The following is an 8766-nucleotide window of genomic DNA, read 5'->3' as shown; positions in this document are numbered from 1 at the left end:
CCAAACCTCTGAGTTTAAAGGTCCCTGAGTAATAAATCTTGAAGAATTTAATGGCCATTCTACCACTGCTTCCATTTTCCTTCCCTTTGAATTCTGGGTTATTGAACCCAATGCCTTATCAAAAAGTAAAGCTGAGTTTCCCCTTACCCCAGTGGGACGAGTTGGGATCCTGGGTATGAATGCATTAACAACCCTTCATGCTGTAATAGATCTTTTTAATTCAGCTATCTATGTTCAGCTCAGGAGTGGTATAAAGAAACAAAACCCAGAGACTGTATTCATCCATGCAGTACATTGATGTTCATCCCTTAAGGCACGTGAATCTTTAAAACTACCCAAGTGTCCCCCTGATGTCAGAGAGATGGTCAACACTGTCCTGAGGGTCTGGGCTCAGTAAAAATTAGATTGTGGACAGATTGATGCCCAAGAGAAGGTAACAAGATTGGATTCCCTCCCCTCACCCCCCCAGTCAGTATCGCTTTCCAGCAGCTGCAGAAGCCAGCACACAGGAAACTGTTAACAGCTGGCTAAAGCAAGGAGTTCTGGAAGAACAAGCCAACCCTAATAACAGCCCTATCTGGACAGTTCAGAAGGCAGCTGGGGAAACTTGGTGCCTAACTATTGATTATCATGCCCTTAGCAAGGTTACACATACCCACGCACCTGTAATAGGTAAGCAACCCAAAGTGATAGCTTCCGGCCCTCTCAGAGGTCGAGAGAGGCCTGGGCCATTTTCATTTTTTGAGGCTCCCAGTATATTAAAAAAATATTAATTCATAGTGCACTACAGGCAGTGTGGCCCGGTAATAGGACACACGTTTAAAGTTGTATGATGAACGTCTTCTTCTTTCAGTACTGTCAGTGTATCTCTGTGTCTGTATGTATAACCTCATTTGGAGATAACGTCAAAAGTCTAAATTTGAGACCCTCCATGAATGAGAGGCCCAGGCCTTCCTGGCCCCCCCCGTGATAGGCCCTGGATGGCTTCTCTGTCTGGTGGTGCAGTGGTTTTCTGTACTAGACTTATTATTTTTCACCACGTCTCTGCACCCTGACTCCTGTAAATTTGCCTTCACTTTTAAAGGGTGGCAATACACCTTCACAAAGGTTCCCCAACGTTTCCATAATGCCCCAGCTATCTGTCATGCCTATGTCACCTGCATGTGGGACTGTTTTACCTCTAAAGACCAGCCTCCTGTTATCTCTTATAATGATGACATCCTGATTACTGCACATTTACGTGAAGAGTGCTTAAACAGAACTCAAAGAGTACTCCAATTTTTTCAGGACACTGGGTTTAAAGTTAACCCCCAAAAGGCTCAGCTAGCCCTGCAACAGATTCATCATTACCTTGGCATCTGCCTAGGTCAGGATGGTAAGAGTTCTGATAGGCAGCGAGTTGGGCTAATTAACAAGCTCCCGGCTCCAACTGATGTTACAGCTCTCTGTTCTTTTACGGGGCTGACAGGGTTTTCCCATAAGTTCATTAAAAAGTATGTTGAATTGGCTTCCCCCTTATATCATTTATTAAAAAGAGGATGAGAATGGAAGTGGGATCCAGAACAGCAGACAGCCTTTCAGGCACTGAGGCATGGCTTAACACAGGCTCCAGCATTAGCATACCCACAACCTGAACTGCCTTCTGAATTGCAGCTTGCTGCTACTGGTCACAGCATTGGTGCAGTTCTCCTGCAGGACCATGGCACAAAGCCCTGACCAGTAGCTTACGCATCCTGAATTCTCCAAACCCCAGAAAAGGCACCCTTTTGGGTGTCTGTCACTTTTAAGGCTGAACCAGGGAGCTGCCAGGAGGCTGATGAGGGCAGCCATTTTAGGGCCCAGCTCAGAGAGAGTAGGGAGCAGTTTCAGATCAGCCAGCAGGGAAGAAACATCTGCCTGCTGAACTCCAGCTCCATGAACAACTTGGAAGTAAGGGTGAGGCTATGGGGAAGGAAGAGGTCTCATTGGTCCTGGACATGACCTAGAACTGTACCCTGCTGGGATAGAGAGGCCTGGTGGACCTGGCTGTGGTGGGGCAGGACCATTCAAATGCCAGGACCAAGAACTTACCCTGTGTAAGGTAAGTCAGGGTGCCTAAACCCCTGTCCCCACCTTTGGGTGGGTTACAAGAGAGAGCTTGGGGGGGGGCAGGTAAACTTAGGAGAAGCACCTGAGTCCTATGTGGTGTTGGACCATGGAGTGAGGGCCAAGCATGCTGAGTGAGCAGCATCTGAGTCCTAGGGGTGTAAGACCCTGGCCCTGGGAGATGGCAGAGCAGAGGTGAGGCCCGCTTATATAGAGAAAGAAGCACCTGAACCTGTCATGGTAGAAGACCCCAGTCCCCAGAGAGTAGGGGGCAGAATCGTGGCCCAAGAGAGGGACATACTGGTCTGGTGAGGGGCTAGGGGCAAAGTAGGCCCATAGTTGAGCAATCACTCAGTCCCGTTTGGGTGAGGGCCATGGGAGAAGCCCAAAGGACTGTGCCAGGGCTGACTAAGGGGTACAAAATAAAGCCCAAGGATCTGTTTGAGTAGGGCAGAGTGAATGTGGCCTGGACGGTATGCAAGAGACCAGGTGAGAGGCAGGTGGTATGTGTGTGGCTCCAAAGGGGGCAGTATAATAAAGACTGAATTGTGTGTCCAGTTTGGCCCAGCCTTGAGCCTCAGTATCATCACACAGTGTGACATCGGTGAGGCATGGGACACGTGTAAGGGGAGGTCAGAGCATGCATGCATTGCCCATTTACAGCTGGGCACTCGAAGGGCAGCCTCCAACCTATTTAACAATCTACTCATTTACCAACAAGGCGTATTAGGGGAACAAGGCAGGCGGTTTGCCCAGAGAGAGGGGCAGGCCCATACCTGCACCAGGCCTGGAAGTCGCTCTTGTCATGGGCATATGCACCCTGTGAAAAGGAAGTGCTTGCTTTAACATGGGCACTTCAACATTGGGAATATCTCATAGGGTCCAGCCCCACAGTACTATGAACCAGCCACACTGGTTCATCCTGTCTGGAAAAGTTAATGAGGCTCAGGTTTCAAATCCAAGGTTAGCCCACTAGATGCTGAACCTAGTAAATAAAAACATCACTATTGAAAAGGTCCCTCATCCATGCCTTGTCCCCTATGCTTTCACAGCACAGCCAGTAGAAGGAAGGGAGAAAAAGAATGAGGATCCCAAGACCTCAAACAACCATGAGTGGCTTGAAATACTGCTCACTATTTGAGTTGGTCTAATAAAAGAGATGAGATTTACCCAAAGAACCTTGTCTGCCTATGTCCTTAGACCAACACGGCTACAACCTACACTCCTGCACTCCTGAAACACTGCTAACACTCAGAAAATTAAGTCCCTTTGAAAACTGTTTGGATCTATCAGACCAAGTACCAGAAAATACTGTGGTTTGGTTTGTAGATGGATCATGCTTTTATGACCAAGGCTGAAGAAATAGTGGTGACAGCAGTTTCATTAGAGCACACTGACAAATCAAGTGACTATATTTACAGACTCAGAATGGGTCAGAAGGGCATTGCTAGACTGGACCCCTTTATGGGAAAAAACAGAATTGGAAAACTGCAGATGGCAAGCCAGTTGCACATGGAAAGAAATTACAGTATGTGTGGAAAGACAAGATGCCAAAAATGGCAACATAAAAGCACATCAGAAAAAACAGTTTCAGTGCCCAGTATAATGCACAGGATAGTAGATTAGCAAAAGAAGGACCCCAAATTGATCCAGTGTGAAAGGTTCCAAGTGACTGTCCACCCGTGGCTGCCATCCAAAGTAAGAATAAAGGGGGCTTTCATTTAAAGGCTTTACAGGACACTGATGCTCAAGTTCAAAAATTGATAAAGCAAGGGAAACACAGGAACTGGGAGATATGGAAAGATACCACAGGTCTGCTACTAGCTAAAAAAGAAGGAAATAACCATGTTGTGTGAGTAGTTCCTCAGAGGGTATGAAAAGAAATCACTGAATTAGCCCATTGGAATGGGCATTTTGGAATTGAAAAAACACTCACGCGATCAGAAGCTGCAGGCTGGTGGCCCAGCATAAAAGATGATGTGGAACACGTTATCTATAACTACCCTGCACTGCAAGTAACCCAGATGCCCAGGCAGTAAAAGGATCCCTAGGACACCAGAATATTAAAGGACCTTGGCATCAGTTACAAATTGATGACACAGAGCTGCCTTGTAGTAGAAAGGGATTTAAGTATTGCCTTGTAATTGTGGACACTTTTACCAAGTAGACTGAAGCAATTCCCACTTGGAAAAATGATGTATGACAATTGTCAAAGTATTAATTAATGAAATTTTCTCTCAATTTGGCTTCCAGGCAATCTCTGCTTAACGCTGGTTTCCTTAGAGCTATTTTACTATAATGCTCATTTAAAATTGATACCTGATTTCACTTAGCACTCAGCGAGTTTTGTGAAAATGCTCACAGTAGCTATCTTGGGTCATTAAAAACAATTGGGGTCACCATCTTGGCTCGTCAAATACTTTTGGTTTTGCTTAACGCTCATTTCATTTAAGGCTCTGTTTTTTCAGGAACCAATTAAGAGCCTTAAGTGGGGGCTACCTGTCCTGGATGAAACTGACTCAGACCAGGGTCCCCATTTCACTGCTTAATGTGTTAAAATCTTATGTGATGTCCTAAACATTAAACAACAAGTCCATATTGCACACCATCCACAGTCTTCAGAAAAAGTGGAAAGAGCAAATCTGATACTGAAATTGGCCCTAATGGAGGCATCCAAGCAGCAAAGGAAAGACTGGGTTGAAAAGCCTCCTCTTGTACTGATGGCTGTGCAAGGTTCTACCGCTGCTCATGGCTTCTCACCACACAAAGCTTTTAGTGGTCAAAAGTTGAGACTGCCCTAGCAGTGGTGGCTGGAAAATACTATCTCTGACTCATTACAACCACATGTTTTAACTGACAAATAGGCAATTTAATGCAAGCAATTTCCAAAACACAGAGACAAATTGCAGTAACTCTAAAAACAAAATCAGCCAAGGATGGACAATCAATTAGGTCCATTGTTGCAATCTAAGGAATGGGAAGTTGGGGATTGACTTATGTACTGAGCCTCAGATACAACCACTTTCACTCCCATTTGGTAAGGACCTGTCTACATTATTAACAAGGCTAGTTCAATGGTATACCAAGCAGAAATCCACGATGCAAAATGGAATATTCAGAAAGGGGTTCCATTCCTCATAGTTCAAAGAATGGAAGGGAAATAAGAAAAAAACCTGTATTAATACTGTCGTATTAATCAGGTCAGTAGACCCCATGTTTTCTATTTATTTTTCAGGCGCTATTAAAATGTGGTTTTTGTGTCCTGTAAACCTCATGCTACTGTTGGGATATATCGCCTTGTATGGCGAATATGTCCCGAAGGGATAATGCAGACAGGGTTTTGAACAAGGTCTGCCCTTTTACTATCAGAAGTATCTGTGCTGTGTTGTACTCCACTATTGCAGAAGAATACCTAAAGGAGTTCCATGTGATGCAAACAATTCCAAGACAACTTATTTTGAAATTTCTGGCTGAACATACTCTTTCCTCCACTGGAAGGAGGGAGTAGCTCCCTGTTGCTGTAAAAAGATTCAGGAAGCTGACATACAAGGCACTGATCACTTCATTAAATACAATGACACTGGGTTCCTAGAAATGATTATAATAGAGTGCTAAAGGGGGAGGGCCATTTATTTGGCCACCAACATGGTCCCCACAGTGGATGCAGTAAAAATATTGTCCTGGATATCAGACCTCACAAAAAATGAATCAACTTCAAGAGACATCTGATTCCACGGTAGCTTCGAGATTCATATTCGACCCCTCTCTATTTCCAGTACCAAAGTATCCTGATTATTGGCAACTAAGTTGGTCCATAATTCCCAGCTGGATTCCAGCTGGTCAGATTAATGTGTTTCTAACAATAAATACAAATTCCTCTCAGTCTGACTTTGTATGGGGAATTGATACACCACAGGCTAGGCATACTGCAACCCACAGTGTGAACAATGCCACTTTTGTATTAACTTTTACAGTAAATACCCCTGATAGTGGTATCTAGAAATTTTGCAGTCCAAATGGGTTGACAAAAATGCAATTGGTTAAAATACAGCAGATGGCAAGCAAAGTAGCAGCGGGTCCTGTGGTGGTAAAAAACACCAATTCAGTTAAATGTAGGGATCCAACCCACAATTTGTATGATTAACATTTCAATTAACTTGTCCTCAGACTTCATTCAGCAAAGAAAAGCATCAGTGGTTAAGCCCTACAAAGGGCTGGGAAAAATGGTTAGAAGGAAAAGTCCTCATTAACATGGGGAAATGAAAGAAACAATCACTGGACGCAGTTCTCTGAGCTTCAGGGACCGGTTTGGGAGTGCTTGACTCCATTAACTCTGAAACGATGGCTAATAAGCTCAGTAGTCTGGGATCCATTATACAGAAAATGGATATCCCGTTACATGAAGGTCTGCATGAAATGAGCTACAGCTACAAATAGCAGATCTTAGCCAAAGCCAAAGCCTAAGCGACATCCTAACTGCTGCTCTGGCAAAGGCAATCTTGTGACTGGAGGCAAATACCTCAACCACCTTTACGTGTGTGCAGGCACAGATATGGCAATATGTTATTGCCAAAGACATGATCAATCAAGCCTTAAGAGAAAAATATATCTGAAATGATTAGGAAACACATTATCAGTCCCTGGGCAAAATTAATTACATTAACACTTAACGTCATCACAAATACACTGAGTCTTGCCATTATGAAATATCAGCCAGAGCAAGTTCTAAAAAACAGTCCACTGGTGCCTCTAGGTGTTATGATCAGCCGAACTAACTTTATGCCCCGAGGTGTTGTGGCAGAATGCCACCTCTCTCTCTCCCCAAAAACGCTGCTATATGACAGTTTGGTTAACATGGTCCCTGAGGAAGACAGACATCCCATGGGCTCTTTAGGTAACTCTGAGTTGTAACCTGAGCTGGATACATGGAGGAAACCTGCTCCCTCCATGTACGTGACTGGCATCACATACCTGGGTGGGGGCTTATGCTCTCTATTGTTCTAAGCAATGCCAACCTGACAGGGAGGGGGCTAGAGACTCTGCCAGTCTACACGGCAACCAGTGATGCATTTCAAATTGGTTGACTGGCAGCCAGCAGGTGCTGTCCTCTGTTGGACCAGGTAACTGAGGTCATAAGGTCTATATAAGTTAAGAACTGCCCAGGAGGAGGGGCAATAGCCATGATGAAAAAACTCAGAGAGAGAAACTGGACCATAAGAAACTTGCTCTCTCCCTTGAAACTCATGATCAATGAACTGCCTGCCTCCAGAGGGAATCTCCACCTGCCTCTGGATGATACCCATGAGTAAGCTACCTGAGATCTAACTAGATATATAGTTTGCAGTAACTCAGATGCGTGATCAAAGGATACCCAGCCACCCTGTTTGCTTTATGGGATTTCTCTGATATTACTTTTCCTTTGTACCTAGCATGGGAGGCTTACTGGGAGTGGGTCTAGATTATGCCTTGGGGTCCCCTTGGTTCAGCTGACTAAGGGAGACTACTATTTTTGCTTCATACTGAGGGAAGCATCCCAAGTTCTTGAAGTCAGTCGAGTACCCTCAAGGGCTACTAGGCCTGTGTTTCCCAGAGGGCACAGACCCAGGATCACTCAAGAACCCAGACCCTGGGTGGTGGCAGCACCACCCCCAGGCTAGTGGATGTGCTCCAGGAAGGGGGGTCTGCCTATGTGACTGGCACCACATACTTGGGTGAACAGCTTACGCTCCCTATTGTTCTAAGCAGTGCCAACATGGCTACAACAGGGCATGGGCTAAAGATCCTGCCAGCCTACCCAGCAACTAATGATGCATTTCAAATTGTTTGGCTGGCAGCCAACAGTTGCTGACCTTCACTGAATCAGGTAAATGAGGTCATAAGGTGCAATCAAAGTACAAGACTGCTGGAAAGAAATCAATTTCCAGTCCTATGAGAAAATTGACTAGCATGATTATATATGCCCTGGTTATGTTTTGTATTTTAACATGCATGCTTGAGCAATGATCAAGCAGAGTGTTAATATTCCATGTATAGAAACTATTCTAACCAAAATACTATTATTAATATTGGGGAAGGGCGTATATGAATTCAAACTATATGTAACATGTTAATGATTAATGCACAAAATTCCTCTTTAAATGAAAGTTCTAATCGTTTTTGTAATATTATACAAATTATAGATTGCAATTTTAATTTTACTACATTAACACTAGAACAGTCTTTTACACGGAGTTTTCATATTTTCAGTAAAACTGGTTTAAATGACGTTCAATTACAGATGTCTTCAGATAAGCTGCACAAATAAATTTTTCATCCAGACATGTCTAAAAAGGTCCAGAAAGTTCAAGCTTCAGAAAAACACACTGTTGTTACAGTACAATATGTGGGTAAAACCATAATTCATTTAATAGATATAGCAAAAGATGCCACAAAGGCATCACTGGTGGAAAACTTTTTGAATGGTCTCCAACCAGTACTGATATTCTAAATGTGGCCTTACACCCCATTGTGGCAGTTTTAAGTATTTGTGTATTGTTAGTGTAGATACAATGTATCATCTCATGTAGGACCTGACAGCTGCTTCTAAGAGTGAAATCCCATGCTTATAAGAAGGAGCTGAAGGCCCTCTTAACTTGAATGTAAATAAGTAGCACACAAGCATTTCCAGCGGGAAGTTCTAAC

The sequence above is a fragment of the Crocodylus porosus genome, unplaced genomic scaffold, assembly GCF_001723895.1.
Source record: "Crocodylus porosus isolate Cpor-Errol unplaced genomic scaffold, CroPor_comp1, whole genome shotgun sequence".
Taxonomy (NCBI): domain Eukaryota; kingdom Metazoa; phylum Chordata; order Crocodylia; family Crocodylidae; genus Crocodylus; species Crocodylus porosus.
Note: the sequence above shows the minus strand (reverse complement) of the source record.